Raw genomic sequence first — 16,299 nt, forward strand, 5'->3', positions numbered from 1 at the left:
GCTTTCACCTCTGGAATCTAGATTAACAATGTTACATATGAGGTCCTGGAGGGATATGGAAGAAGGAGGAGAATGACAAGAAAAAGAAGGAAGAAGAGGAGGAACAGAAGGATTTCACTGCAAATTATATTTCCAGTTCCCAGACCCAGAAGGTCATTGAAATTTCTTGCTCCTATATAATTCTATGACGCTGAAAGAACATATCTTTTTCTAAGTGGAATCAGGTTTAATGGTGGAATATCATGCCTTAAAATTAATTAGAATAAATTAATTCCTTAAGGAAACATACTAGCAAAGAATGAGAAAACTAAGGGTACCCAGTACTGACGTGCCGATTAAGAGGCGTGATCATAAGGATGTCAGTGGATAGGAACTCCTGCTGCATCTATACACACAGGCGGCTTTGAAAGATATCAACACTTCTGATGGCTGGATCACAGCCCACCAGTTAGTAACTGCCTGGTTGCTGGTTGCTTGACTGGATTCAGGCAGTCTGTTTTGCACATAGCCCACACTCTACCTAAGAGCATCACTCTTGAACCAGTTTGCTGGGTGCTCTGTTTACTGCTCTGCCCAAGCTCAAACGGTGGGGTGGATGACAACTTCAAGTTCAAACTGAGCTAAGAAAATTGGTTGAAGAAGAGAGTTAACAGAAAGTCCAGCAGTGAGGAGAGCATCAAACTAGGGCTGCTGGTTGACAGCTAAGTCCAATCTAAGAGAGACACTGAACTGAGACAGTGGAACTGCCAGAGAGAAAGCCAGGTGATTCTAGAAAATTCCATCCTAACACATATCACAGGAGTCAGGATGCAACCCTAGAAAATAGGAAGAAGGAACCAGGGAGGCAGTCTGATGGCTCTGCATGGGGATTTGGCAAGGTGGGATTATCACTCAGGGACATGTCAGCACTCTACATGGAACGTCATTTCTATTTTCGTAATCGAGAAGTTTTCAGGAAGAGCGCTCTTGATGTACTGCTCAACTGACCTTTTGTTAGTTCTGGGAGAAGAGCAGAGAAGTCTGCCGAGAGCTGGCTGCTTTTTCTAAACAGCTGGGCTGGAGTTGGAATGACATAAATGTAGACATCCATTTCTAGCACCTCAAACTAGTAATACAGCTCCAGGGAAAGGCAGGGGACTGACTCCTTTCTAATTAGTCAGAGAAGCTTATGATAAGAACCCCAGGAGTTCCTTATCCCAAAATATCACTTGTCACATGAGCACATGGGCCCACGAATGCACCCTGAAGGAGATGGATGAGTGGTGCCAGTTCTAAATCTCCTATGGGGTTCCCCTTAACAGGCTGCTCTCATGATTTAGGGCACCATCAGTGGCCCTGGTTTGATTCATCACTTGGTGATTCATTCATAGCTTGGTGAACAAGCTATGGTTCCTGTTTTATAACGCCCTTTCCATTTCTCTCCTTTGAAGAGAGAGAAATAGGTGATGAAAGCCAGGTTTTGGAACAGAATTCTGGCTTTTTCCTGCCAGAATTAGCACTTGGTAAGAAGGAGAAGCAAGCTGACTATCAGATCAATTTCAGGGAAGACTATGCATATTGACAAAACAATGCCCATTTATATCAAATATGTCACTTCTATTATTTCACATATTGGTATGATAAGTACTATAAACAGCCATGGCAACATATGACCAAGTGAGTGGATTTTTCTACCTAAACACTATGATTAATTAAAAATAAGCACATTTGATTTATTTTTTATTTTTTTTATTTTTTTGCGGTATGCGGGCCTCTCACTGTTGTGGCCTCCCCCGTTGCGGAGCACAGGCTCCGGACGTGCAGGCTCCGGACGCGCAGGCTCAGCGGCCATGGCTCACGGGCCCAGCCGCTCCGCGGCATATGGGATCCTCCCAAACCGGGGCACGAACCCGTATCCCCTGCATCGGCAGGCGGACTCTCAACCACTTGCGCCACCAGGGAGGCCCTTGATTTTTTTAAGTTAAATTATATTTTGACCCTTAAGTATACAGACTTGTTACCATATTCAATCTTACATTTCTGTCCTAAAATTTATTATCACGATTTTGAATGTTGTCACGTAGTCTGTTTTGGCTATTGTAAGTCCCTACAGTTCTTATTTTTACAATATTTTAAAGCAACAGTTATTGTTTTTGTGACAGAAGCAATGCATGAGCATTATAGTGAGCTTAGAAAAATAAAATTTCAGGCTAATATAAAGAAAAAATTACCTATTATACTACTACTCAGAAATAATCATGGTTCATAACTTGTTGAATTTTATGTATTTACACATAATGTATTTACATATTATACAAAAATATATAAATTGGGATCAACTGATATAAAGGTAACATAGTAACGTGTTGTCTTTTTCTATGAATAGCCTTCATCCTAGTCAGCCCTCATCAGCCCCTAATGCCCAGCTACCTGGAGGGGTTTATTAGAGAAAGAACGCATAGCAGGAAACTAAAGTAAAGTTCAGCTTCTAGAATTCAAAACTAGGGTTTTGTAGCAGATAATACCTTGCAATCCCAGGCATTATCTAAACAAAGTTTTGTCTAAATTTCTCTAATCTCCCTGGCCCCAAACATCCCAAACCAACTGTTTTTATGATCTAGATTAAAGGTATGTATTTAAGAGAGGTCCAGCTAGAAAGAGGAGGGGGGAAATTCCACCCTCCCATGTAGGTGTGCCCATTTTCCCCTCTTCAGCCTGAGAGGGGCAGGTATTTAGGTGGATGAAGGTACTATGGAGAGCAAAGGAGACTGTCTTAGTGCATTCAGGCTGCTGTAAGAAAAATACCATAGATTGTGTGGCTTATAAACAACAGAAACTTTATTTCTCACAGTGCTGGAGACTGGGAAGTCTAGTTGAATGCTCTGGCAGATTCCGTGTCTGATGAGAACCTGTTTCCTGGTTCACAGGTGGCCCTGACAGGTGGTGCCCCCATGCTAGAAGGGACAAGGGAGCTCTCTGGGGTCTCTTTTATAAGGGCTTTCATCCCATTCATGATGGATTCACCCTCATGACCCAATCATCTCCCCAAAGCCCCACCTCCAAATACCATCACACTAGGGATTAGGTTTCAAAATATGAATTTGGGGGATGCAAATATTCAGTCTACAGCAGAGACCCTAGGTCTCATTCTTCATCTAGGACTTCAAAACATGCCTCTGAGGCTTCTCTTGCACCATCTTGGGGCACAGTCGTGTCTATTTGGCTGCAGAGCTTCAATCAGGGAGGAAGGACACCTTGAGGTGTGGCTCTCCTGAGCTGCTCTGGGTTCCTGGATAGGAGGAATACAGAGTAGAGAGCTAGACGGGCTGCCCAGGGATGCGGCTGAGCAAGGTGAGTCTGCTATAGACACCAGGACGCAGCACCCCCTCCAGGCCAGTAGGCTGAATAGAGGATAGTGTAGAAGCTCAAAGATCATTTTTTATACAAAGGCTATCAGATCACTGACTTTTTTGAATTTATAATATTGATTCAGGGCTTCCCTGGTGGCGCAGTGGTTGAGAGTCCACCTGCCGATGCAGGGGACACGGGTTCGTGCCCCATTCTGGGAGGATCCCACATGCCGCGGAGTGGCTGGGCCCGTGAGCCGTGGCCGCTGGGCCTGCGCGTCCGGAGCCTGTGCTCCGCAACGGGAGAGGCCACAACAGTGAGAGGCCCGCATACCACCAAAAAAAAAAAAAACCCCAGAAAAACAAACAAACAAACAAACAAAAAATATTGATTCAGCTCTGGCAATTAGACAATGTCTTCCAAAAAATGTTTTCCCACAAAGGGCAAATAGTTGGTAAATTTCCTAGATCCTTACAGTTCCTAGAATAATTTGCTTCTACCTTCAACCATAAATGAAAATTTAGCCTGGTTCAAAATCCATGGATCTAATCAATTTCCCTATAAAACCAGTAGATGTTATTCCATCCTCTTTTATCATTTAATGTTAAAGAGTAGAAGTCTGAAGCCAGACTGAATTTTGTTCTCTTGTGGTAAAACTGATTTTTTTTTCTGCCTGGATATGTAAATAATTTTGAGTGGCTGATTTTATTTTTTCATATAAATTTATTTATTTATTTGTATTTTTTATTTTTGGCTGTGTTGGGTCTTCCTTGCTGCGTGCAGGCTTTCTCTAGTTGCGGTGAGCGGGTGCTACTCTTCACTGCTGTACACAGGCTTCTCATCGCGGTGGCTTCTCTTGTTGCAGAACACGGGCTCTAGGTTGCAAAGCATGGGCTCTAGGTGTGCGGGCTTCAGTAGTTGTGGCACGCGGGCTCAGTAGTTGTGGATCGCGGGCTCTAGAGCGCAGGCTCAGTAGTTGTGGTGCATGGGCTTAGTTGCTCCGCGGCAGGTGGGGTTTTCCCAGACCAGGGCTCGAACCCGTGTCCTCTGAATTGGCAGGTGGATTCTTAACCACTGCGCCACCAGGGAAGTCCCAAGTGGCTGATTTTAATTCTTAGAATTTTTTTTTAATGGCCAGGATATGAGCAAGAGTGTGTGTGTGTCTGTGTGTGTGTCTGTGTGTGTGTGTCTGTGTGTGTGTGTGTGTGTGTGTGTGTGTGTTTTGCCTGGAACATAGCAAGACATTTCAATCTTTAAATTCAGATGTTTTTTCAAATTCATATAGATTCCTTCAACATACTTTCGATCTTTACATTTTATTCCATTTGTTCTGTTTCTTTCCTCAGAAATCTCTATAATTCTTAAGTTTAATCTTTGTTTCATGCCCTCCAAATCCGTCAAATTCTTCTTGCTTTTATCTACTAGTTCTTTTCCCCTGAGCTCTGAGAGAGCTTCTCAAGTTTGCCTTGGAATTTTCATCTTGGCACTCATATCAGTTTCATTGATTTCTCCTTTTAGTATTTCTTTCTCCCTTTCTGCCTCAGTTTGTTAAATCTGAATCTCATCTTACATTTTGTCTTATTGTTTTGCTTCTTCTTTAATCACGGTCATGCCTTCTTGCAACTATTGTGGTCAACAAATAAGTTTCTAAAAAGTTCTTTTTGTTCTTGCAGTAAATATTTCCAGAACTATATTTCTCCACTGAGTACACTGAGAGATGGTCCCCTTTCCTTATTCTGTGGCATATTTTCCAACTAGCCTATGTTAATTTTTATAATATTCTCATCTTGAAAATAGAAGAGTATAATTGGGATCTCTCAATAGATTTTAGTGTGAATTTATGTGGGTTCTACTCACAAGCCCCCTAAGTGCCAGGAGATCCCCTTCTTCATCTAACTCTAATGGGAACATTGGTTAGTATACCTCTCAGCTCATATTTAGGACCTGATATGCATTTATCTGGTCCTAACTTTTGTTTTCTCCCATCCCCACAGCTTGGTCCTCTAATATTGAGAAATAATGGAATATATGCTTATTGATTAGAATGTGGATACAGTAAAAAATAGACCCAAAAGTTTATAAGAGCTCAAATACAGTAGATATATATTTCTAACTCATGTAAAAATTCCAGAGTTCCTGAATGTCATCAGGTAGCTCTCCTCCAGGTGGTGACTCAGGGACTCAGACTCCATGAATTTCCATCCAGAAGATGGAGGAAGAGAAAGGGAACAGGGAAGAGGCACAGTCCCTTATACAAATCTCCAGACTACTTTCTAGAGCTGCACAAATCACATCCATTCACATGTCACTGAACACAACTAATCCATGACCACATCTAGCTACGAGGAAAGCTGGAAATGCAGTCTAGCTATGTATTCAAGAAAAAGAGAAGGAGACATTTTGGTGAACAAGTCTGCCACATTTTTCAGAACAGAATCACTAGTACATACGGTTATACAGATTTTCCCTGCTTTCCCTCCTTATCAACATTGCTTTTCTTGATTGTGGAAGATACAACTCTCGTTTCTTCAACTATCGATACTATGACTTCTCTGTCTCCTTAGTTCTTGGCTATTTTGCTCAAGATAGTCCATTCATCCGAGTCTCAGCCCCTATAATGCAAACTCTATACCCAGGCCAGGCAGACTTACATCATGCTAGAAATTAATCAGAGAAAATGAAAAGGAGAGGAGGAGGTGTCCAAGACAAACTAATCCCTTTTCTTTAAATACTTGGGAACACTCTTAGCTTTTCTCCAGCAACAGAGGCAAAACAAAGCAATCTCACTGGGCTAATATACCTCTAGCTCAGTAGTTCTCAAACTGTGGTCCTTGGACCAGTAGCATCAGCACCACCAGAAACTATGGGAATGAGGCCTGGTAACCTGTGTTTTAACAAGCCCTTCAGGTGATTCTGTTACACAGTCAAGTGTGACAACCACCGCTCTGCTTTAAACTTGGCTTTGACCTGGGCCATAGCAAAGTACCCTATGTCAAGTTGTAGCACTCCATTTTAGTTGTAAGCAAACCACCTAAGAGGAATATTTGGAATTCTAATCTCGAAAAACGAAAAATATAGAGCAATGATAAAACTTTGACACTAATTCTCTAATTCTCTGTGCTAGATCAAAATGACCATCAGTGATGAACACAGAATCACAAAATATCTGATATAAAAGGTATCTCAGAGATCATCAAGTCCACTCACCCATTTTATAAACTGGAAAATTAAGGTCCAAGAAGAGTATGTGGATCTCCCAAGGTGCCACCTCTGGTTGGCGGGAGAGCCAGTCCCAGAACCCAAGACTCCTGATTCTTGGTCCAGCTCTCTTTCTCATGAGATCATGTTTGTAAAGCCCTCTGAAAAATATAAAGTGTACAGTGGTTGCATTATACGAATATTGCATTGAGTTCAGATCATTTGAATTCCAAATCTTAAAGAGCCAAAGTTAAACGTACGTGTAAATTTGTTCTCTAAGCCCTGTCCAAATGCAAATAAAAAATGAATGAACAGCATTGCCTTAGAATTACAGAACACTGATATTGATATTAAGAAATGCAGTGAAGAAGCATCAGGCAGCAGCCTCTGATATCTCCTTTTTGTATTTTCTTCCAAAATGTATGTGATGTCATAGAAATCTGAGATAAATTTCCACTAACTGTAGGGTCAATAGACCTGCACAGAGAAAAGCAATCTGTGGGCTCCATATACCCTATTTCACAAAAAGAAAAAGTCAAGCATCACAGAGTGAAGTAAGTTAGAAAGAGAAAAACAAATGCCATATGCTAACACATATATATGGAATCTTAAAAAAAAAAAAAAAAGGTTCTGAAGAACCAAGGGGCAGGACAGGATAAGAGGCAGACACAGAGAATGGACTTGAGGACACAGGGAAGGGGAAGGGTAAGCTGGGACGAAGTGAGAGAGTGGCATGGACATATATACACTACCAAATGTAAAATAGATAGCTAGTGGGAAGCAGCTGCATAGCACAGGGAGATCAGCTTGGTGCTTTGTGTCCACCTAGAGGGGTGGGATAGGGAGGGTGGGAGGGAGGGAGACGCAAGAGGGAGGAGATATGGGGACATATGTATATGTATAGCTGATTCACTTTGTGATAAAGCAGAAACTAACACACCATTGTAAAGCAATTATATTCCAATAAAGATGTTAAAAAAAAAAAAAAAAGAAACTCAAGCACCATTAAAAGAAAGCGGGAAGCCAACAGACCCTTCTGAGACTATCTCAGGAAACTATAGCAAAAGCAACAATGAGAAAAGTGGACAACATGAATACTATTGGAGGTGATGGTAGATCAGACCCCACCCTCCACTGGCCCCAGCCTCAGCCCCACCCCAACATTCAACATCCCTCTAGAGGTTGCAACTCCCAGGAATGTACAAGGTTGGCTGAGTCAGAGACTTTCAGTTTCTGAATGCAGTAAGAACCATGCACTATTGGAGTTAGAAGCCAGACCTAGAACATTCCAGAGATTGAGAGCAAGTGAGGTAGCCATTGGATTGTGTCCCAGGTCACTGATAAATGGAGTTGAGTGTTCCTGGCTTGGTTTTATTGGTGGTCAGCTGCCTAGTACCCAGCTGGTTCAGACAGGATTGGAGAGGACATGGCAGCCCCATACACCATAGGGTTGCCTCTTTCCAGGAGTTTCCCTTCAGTTTATTTTTTAGGATATGAGCTGAAATAGACTTCTCTCTGCCTAAACTTTGTAAGTGGCTTAGCTAGGTCTTCAAAGAACCTTTTTTTTTTTTTTTTTGGACAGCTTTATTGATGTTTAATTCATATACCACACAGTTCACCCATGTAAAGTGTGCAATTCAATGGTTTTTAGTATGTTCACAGATTATCTACAACCATTATTGCAGTTGATTTTAGAACATTTCACCAGCTTGAAAAGAAACCCTGTACCTTTTAGCTATCACATCCTAAGCAGACACTGATCTACTTTCTGTCTCTACCGATTTCCCTGTTCTGGATATTTCATATGAATGGAATCACATAGTATATGGTCTTTTATGATTGGCCTCTTTCACTTAGCACAATGTTTTTGAGGGTCTTCGTGTTGTAGCATGCAGCAACACTCTAGTCCTTTTTATTGCTGAATAATGTTCCATTGTATGGATATTCCACATTTTATTTATCGGTTGATCAGTTGATTTGAGTTTTTTCCACCTTTTGGCTATTATGAACAATTGTATTGGGAACATTAGAATTGTCATCCAGTCTGAGGGTAAAGAAATTTTGAATAAAGGAATTTCCTGAATAACTGGATACTTTTACATTGTTTAGCATAGTAATTCAATAAATATTGAACACCTACAATGTGCAAAACAAAATGGAAGCTACGCTGAGGTAATAGTTTTTTTTTTTTTTTTTGCGGTATGCGGGCCTCTCACTGTTTTGGCCTCTCCCGTTGCGGAGCACAGGCTCCGGACGCGCAGGCTCAGCGGCCATGGCTCACGGGCCCAGCCGCTCCGCGGCATATGGGATCCTCCCAGACCGGGGCACGAACCCGTATCCCCTGCATCGGCAGGCGGACTCTCAACCACTTGCGCCACCAGGGAGGCCCTGAGGTAATAGTTTTTAAGAATATTTATAACAGTAGTAGTGAGAAGACCATCTCTTACAAAGCCCTTTGATATTATCTTAGGGAATCCTTATTATCATAAGAATACTCTATGAACCAGATATTGCCAGTCCCATTTTACAGCAGACATAAGCTCTGAGAATTCAGCATCACCAACCTAGTGAGTAGAAGACAATTTGGAGAACTTCCAGTCCTATCTCTTGTTAAGATATATTTTCATCTAATTTTTATAGGGAAGATATCCTTTTAGAAACATTTTCCCACAACAGTTGAGACTTCGGCAGCCCCTTGTTATGAATCAGAGACCGGCACATTTCTCCTGTTCTAAATTCCAATAGCTCTTTTTTATACTTTTTTTTTAACACCTTTATTGGAGTATAATTGCTTTACAATGGTGTGTTAGTTTGTGCTGTATATCAAAGTGAATCAGCTATACATCTTTTTTATAGTTTTAAAAATATATCACCTTTTGTGGAGGATTACTGGACTGAATGTCAATATTATGACATAGTATGAGTGTGTTCCGTGTCCGGTAATTGCAATCATTGTTGCTTTTGTTGTGGTCATCCATTTACAATGCTTGGTGTCAGTTTATTTATCTCTTGTAAAAATAAAATACAGTGTGTGTGTGTGAAAAAAATATATATATATGCCTAAAAATTTTTTTAAAAGTATATCAATTTGAGAGTCTACAGTTTTAAGTAAGGGCCTACACAGTATAATAATAGCAAGTTTAAATAGAATCCAGGGAATTCCCTGGTGGTCCAGTGGTTAGGACTCGGCGCTCTCACTGCCGAGGGCCCAGGTTCAATCCCTGGTCAGAGAACTAAGATCCCACAAGCCACACGCAGTGCAGAATGAATGAATGAATGAATAAATAAATAAACAAAATCCAAGAGTCAGAGACCCCGAGGGGCTGATAACAGAGATTCTTGAGGAAGCAAAGAGAGCCATTCTAGGGCATTCTGAGAGACAATAAAATAAGGTAAAGCAGTGTTGGGTGTCTGGAGCCAGGGATCCCAATCAGGGATCAAGGGTCAGGAGTGTGGAGCAACTCTCCTAGGGGAGTGATACCTTTGAACACCATCCTTGAGGTGGAGATTACTTCAATTGAACCTATCTCTCATGATATTTTGCTAGACTTTGGGTACAAGTATTTGATGGATAATGTTTCAGTTTTTCATTTGTGCTTAATATTTTACATATTAAAATAATAATTCATCAAAAAAATATATATATATCACCTTTTTGCCTTTTATCATTATATTCGTGTTAAGGGTCATTCCCTTTGGTAGCTGTTCATAGCAGAAAGATTGGACCAGAAGTCCACTGAAAAATCTGCTAGCCATAAAGTGTCTGGGACATTTTCTTCAGTGATATGGAATGATTCCACCATTACCACAATGCTTATGGTTTTCTTATTGGTGGCTCCCTTTCTTTGAGGCTGGGCAAACCTAATAGAAATACTGGCCATGTGAGCTCATGCTGGATGGATCTGGAGTTGCTGAAAGCCAGGAGCCTATGCAAGTCGACACCAAAGAGGGCCATGTGTTTACTAAAGGAATATTATCATGAGAAAGGGAACCACCAGACAGAGAATGAGGAAGGAGTCAGGAGCCAAGGACATCAGACAGAGGCTGGAACTGGACAGAAATGTGGAATGAATTCAGTGGGCTCATGACAAAGCCTGTGGATGAATCAAGGTACCTGAGGGCTTATTTATACTGCATCCTTGCTCCCTGGTTAAAGGCAGAGTTGTCCAGCTGAAGGGAGCAGGGCACAACTGAACACCCTAGGCTGTTATTGAGTCTAGTTTTTAGATTTCACTTTCTAAGGACATCATTATTACCATCTTCAGGGCACAACTGCCACCTTACAGGCTACAAACAAACAACAACCTAAATGTCCATCAATGGGGACAAGTTAAACTATAGTAAGTCTGTACAGTGTGGACTACTGTTGGCTTTTCAAATAGTGGTGGAGAGCTATACACTTTTCTCAGAAGATATTCATGACATAGTGTTGATTTTAAAAGATTATAAGAAAAAACAAAGAACAAGCTCATGATACAGAGAACAGATTGGTGGTTGCCAGAGGTAGAGGGTGGGAGTGTGGAAGAAATGGGTGAACTGTTTTGTTTTTTAGTTTAAATAAGTTGAATGATTTATATTTTTTAAAAAGGTTATATGACACCATGAATATTATTTGAATATTATTCCATTTGCATAAAATTGTGTGCACACAGGTATATATGTGTGTGTGTGTGTTTGTTTATGTATGTGTGGGTGTGTATAATTTTATGTCTCTATGTATAAAGGGACGTAGAGACCTCTTCCATTTTGAAAGTATATTTACCAAAATTAAAACTGCTTTCAGAATAAGTGGATTTTTCAGTGATTTTTTTTTTTTTTGCTTTTCTTTTAGCTCTTTCCCCTATTATTTTTACCACTATCCTTATCCTTATAACTAAATGCTCAAAATTCACAAAACAGTCTGCTTTAAGATAATACCATTGATTGGGCACCCACCAGTTGCTAGTTACATGAACTGTCTCACTAGAATAGCAGAGCAATTCTTAGAAGTATAATATTGTTGTCTGCATTTTTAAATGAGGCAACTAAAACTTAAAAATGTTGAGAAGGGCCTCCCTGGTGGCGCAAGTGGTTGAGAGTCCGCCTGCCGATGCAGGGGATACGGGTTCGTGCCCCGGTCTGGGAAGATCCCACATGCCGCGGAGCAGCTGGGCCCGTGAGCCATGGCCGCTGAGCCTGCGCGTCCGGAGCCTGCGCGTCCGGAGCCTGTGCTCCGCAACGGGGGAGGCCACAACAGTGAGAGGCCCGCATACCGCAAAAAAAAAAAAAAAAAAAAAAAAAATGTTGAGAAATTGGTCCAAGGTCAGACAGCAAGCAAATGGCAGAGCTGGGACCATAGTTTAGGACTATGTAACTCTACAGTACATGCTCTCAGCCACTGCACTGCGCTACTGTGAAAAATGTGAAAAGTACAGGCCTTACATGGTAAAGACTATGACCATCAGTGAGCATGATTTCCAGTGTTATTTATTCTCCAAAGCCACAGGAACTCAGATCTGCCTTGACAAGAAATGTTCAGAACCCACAAAACTATTCAAAACTGAATTACTTAATCCTTTTCATATACCAATATCAGGCACTGCAGTGGTTTTAAAACGTGTCTGTAAATTCTTTGACACTCTTTCCATTGAGAGGCAGTATCTCCATCCCTTCCTTTGTATCTAGGCTGGCCTTAGTGACATAACTAATAGAACACATTGAGGTCACTTCATGACTTCCAAGGTGTCCACCTTGCTCGCTGGGATGCTCACTTTGAGCCCTGAACCACCTAGGGCCACTCTGACTGAGGAAGCTCAGGCCATGTGTGGAGATGCTGCAGGGGACAACCCCTGCTGAGAGCCCAGCCAACAGCCAGCATCAACCCCCAGACCCTTGGGTGAAGATGACTCCGTATGGCTCTAGCCTCCAGATGACAAATCACCCCCAGCTACTGAATCTTTCCAGCTGAGACCCAGACACCAAGGGTCAGAGGTAAGCGATCCTGTCTGATTCCTGACCCACAGAGTCCATGAGCATAATTAAATGGTTGTCTTACACCACCAGCTCCAACTCCGGCACATTCTTTCAATAGCTATCCATTTTACTGAATTCTTACTAGTGACATTTGAGCCTTGGAGGTTATTTAGATAGGAGTTATTGGCTCTAATCTCTTTTTTCATAGAGCTAGGACAAGCTGCAAGCTCCCTGAAGGCAGGAATGAGTTTTTCATATAGAAAATTATATCTCAACACTCGCCACAGTGCCAGGAGCACATGAGTAGGCGATTTCAGTTACCTCTCTAGTTATTTATCCCAAAACTTAGTGGCTTAACACAGGGGTTGGCAAATTATCATCCACAGGCAAATCCAGCCTGCCAGCTCTTTCTGTAAATAAAGTTTAGTGGGAACACAGCCACAATCATTCATTTATATATTGTCTACAGCTGCTTTCACTCTGCAGCAGCAGAGCTGAGTAGTTGCAACAGAGACTATACAGCCTTCCTGCAAAACCTAAAATATTTACTATCCTATCCTTTACAGAAAGTTTGGGAGTTCCCTGGTGGTCCAATGGTTAGGATACCACGCTCTCACTGCTGAGGACCCAGATTCAATCCCTGGTCAGGGAACTAAGATCCGACAAGCTGTGCAGCTTAGTCAAGCTGGCTTAACACAACAATGACTTATTATTTCTCCCAATTCTGTGGTTGGCTGGGCTCAGCCGAGCAGGTTTTTTCCCTCTACATTGTCACTGATGAGGCTGCATTCATCTGAGAAACTGGCTCGTGCCAGAACATCCAGGTTGGTCTATTCACGTGTCTGGAGCCTTAGTCCCGCTGGCTGTGGCATCTTGATTCTCTTCCATGCAGCTTCCCTCTCTGGGCTCTCATCATTCATTAGTCCATCCCAAGTTCCTTAGCTGAAACTTCCAAGAGAGAGAGCAAAAGCAGAAGCTACCAAGCCTCTTAAGATGTAGGCCCAGAATCTACACAGCATCCCTTCCATTGCCTTTTATTGGTCAGAGCGAGTCACAAGTCAGTCAAGATGAAAGGAAAGAGGTCTCTGGGTTGGAAGGAGCAACACGGACGTACAGAGAGAGCAGAAATTGTTGGAGGCTATCTATCATATAAAGCACACAGTAAATATTTGCTGAGTGAAGGCAGGAGAGATTTATAAAGGCATAAATGCAGAAGGAAAAGGGAGCAAGTAACAGGATATGTCCTAGGTTATCTACATAGGGAGGCAAGATCTCCATGGGCTGCCAGCACTAACAGAGGGCCAGTGGACCTGAAGAAAGATTCCAAGTGAGTACAGAAAGAGAGAGAAATCAGGAACATAGTCAGTGAAGCCATTTGGGGATGGAAGGCTGCAGGGGTAAGATTAGATACCAGGTCTACACAGCAAGAAACATCAGATCTCCTCAGAGCAAGTGCAAGAGTCATACTTCATCAGTCAATGCCAGACACGAACTAGCAGTGACTGATGAGGAGGCAAAGCAATGAACTTCTGTGACTCTGTGCAGCATCTGGATGGACATATTGGACAGCCTTCTCTTGTCCTGGTTGTGTGTCAGACCCGACAGCTGACCTCAGTGAATATGATTCCTCAGGCCCAGTGGATGTGTCCACAGCATCGGATAAAACAATGATCCAAACTACTTAGTTAACAGGCTTAGAAGAACTTGTTACCACCCAAGAAAGGAACATGGCAGCTTCAATAACAAAAAAGCATTACCTTCCAATGGTCTATATAGGTTGCAACTAGCAGAGCTAGCAACTCAGCAGGTAAAATGATTGGAAGAAGAAGATGAATCATGTTCATTATTTCACTCAATCCTGTGAATATGTTAAAATTTCCACCATTTCACAAAAGGGGAAACTGAAGCTTGCAGAGATTAAAGAACTCTCCCACGTTCATATAGTTAACATGTAGAAGAAGCATGATTTGGACCCAGTTCTGCCTGAATCTAAAACAGTCATTTTGCTTCCCTATGGAATACAGAAATTGCTATATATGGAAAACGTAAAAATATGAGGCTTCATCTGCCTAGAAAAGTTTGTCTCAAAATATGTCCTGTGCAATACTAATACCTTGAAATGGTCTTCCAAAAAATGATCCCAAGGTAAGTAGTAAGCATGAGAGCTGATGCACGATAGAGCCCCTTGTGAAAGTCACATGAGCATTTGTATATTTAAACAGAAATCTGTCTGAAATCCAAATCCTTTTTTTCACGGACTGTCCACCAATATCCTGAAGAACTAGTGTTCTAAGGAACATGCTTTGGGAACATTCTATCTAGGAAGATGAAGCAGTGAGAGACCACTATTTTAATAATCTCATTAATTAAGCGGCCATTGGGAAAACACTTTTGGCAGCCACTAGAATTAGGAGTACCCAATGAAGGGTGAAGCAATTTTAATACACATTTTAAAAAAGGTCTTATTCTTCACAGTCTAAAGTAAGCTTAAAAACCTTGCTGCCATGCTAAATTAAAATATAAAAAAGCCATGATCATGTGATTAAAGAATAGGCCCCTCTGGCCTCCCCAAAGCAGCTGTGGGTGTCAGAATTAGAGGCACAACATTGTATTGGATGTGCTGCAGCTCCAGCGTTTTGTAGAGACTCAGAGCAAATTTGATCCAGCTGACCTGTCCTGCCAGAGCTGGCTACGGGTTCATTGCTCCTGTCTCTAATCTACAGATGGTACCTGGAAAAGTTAGCATCTTTCTAGCCTGCCATGTTTACATAATCTCAGTAACTCAGAATTGAGGTGGCAGTTAATTTTGCATTGCTGGTGGAAATGTAAAATGGTGCAGCTGTTATGGAAAACAGTAGGGGAGTTCATCTAAATTTAAAAATAGAATTACCGTATGATCCAGCAATTCCACTTCTGGGTATACACCCAAGAGAATGAAAAGCAAAGACTCAAAGTGATATTTGTACACCCATTTTTCACAGCAGCATTATTCTCAATAGCCAAAAGGTAGAAGTCACCCATGTGTCCATTGACAGTTGAATGGATGAACCGAATGTGGTATGTATGTATAATGCAATATTATTCAGCCTGAAAAAGGAAATTCTGACACATACTGCAACATGGATGAACCTTGAAGACATGCTCAGGGAAATAAGCCAGTCACAAAAAGATAACTACTATATGATTCCACTTATGTGACTTAACGGAGGGCAGTCAAATCATGGAGACAGAAAATAGAATGGTGGTTGCCAGGGGCTGAAGGAAGAGGGGGAAGGAGTTATTGTTTAATGCAAACTGAGTTTCAGTATGGGAAGATGGGAAGAGCTCTGGAGACGGATGGCACTGACGGTTACACAGCAATGTGAATGTCCCTAATACTATCGAAGAACTTAAACATGGTTAAGACGGAGTGTGGCTCCAGTGGTGAAATGGGTTCAGGTGTGGTACTTATAAAAATGGTTAAGATGGTAAATTTTGTTCTGTGTATTTCACAGGGGAAGGAATGGAGGGAAGGAGGGAGGAAGGCAGAGAGGGAGGGTGGAGGTTAGATAATGTTTTATCTTGCATCTAACAGGAGCAAGAGGGTCTTCCTAACAGCAAGGCTGAGCTTGGAGCGCTGCACCCACCCCCATCCTCTCAGCACACACCCCCCACATAGATTCACACGGGGCAGAGCATTGCCCTCCCCAGGCCTCCCAGAGGGAGGAGGTGGGCAAGCCCTGCAGCTGGTTAATCACCTGTCACCCAATCCTTCATTCACAGGAGTCCTGGAGCAACAATCCCACACGTCCTGCACAGCAGTGAGCATGGCAGGTTTCAGGC

At 42.0% G+C, this 16,299-nt stretch overlaps 1 non-coding gene across 1 annotated transcript; it reads left to right on the top strand.

Annotated features, from left to right (window-relative positions):
* The first annotated feature begins 9,685 nt into the window (after positions 1–9,685).
* TRNAE-CUC (transfer RNA glutamic acid (anticodon CUC)) lies at positions 9,686–9,758 on the top strand. The gene has a single exon. It is a non-coding gene; the product is annotated as a tRNA-Glu (tRNA).
* Positions 9,759–16,299: the final 6,541 nt, after the last annotated feature.

The sequence above is a fragment of the Mesoplodon densirostris genome, chromosome 16 (assembly GCF_025265405.1).
Source record: "Mesoplodon densirostris isolate mMesDen1 chromosome 16, mMesDen1 primary haplotype, whole genome shotgun sequence".
NCBI classification, from domain to species: domain Eukaryota; kingdom Metazoa; phylum Chordata; class Mammalia; order Artiodactyla; family Ziphiidae; genus Mesoplodon; species Mesoplodon densirostris.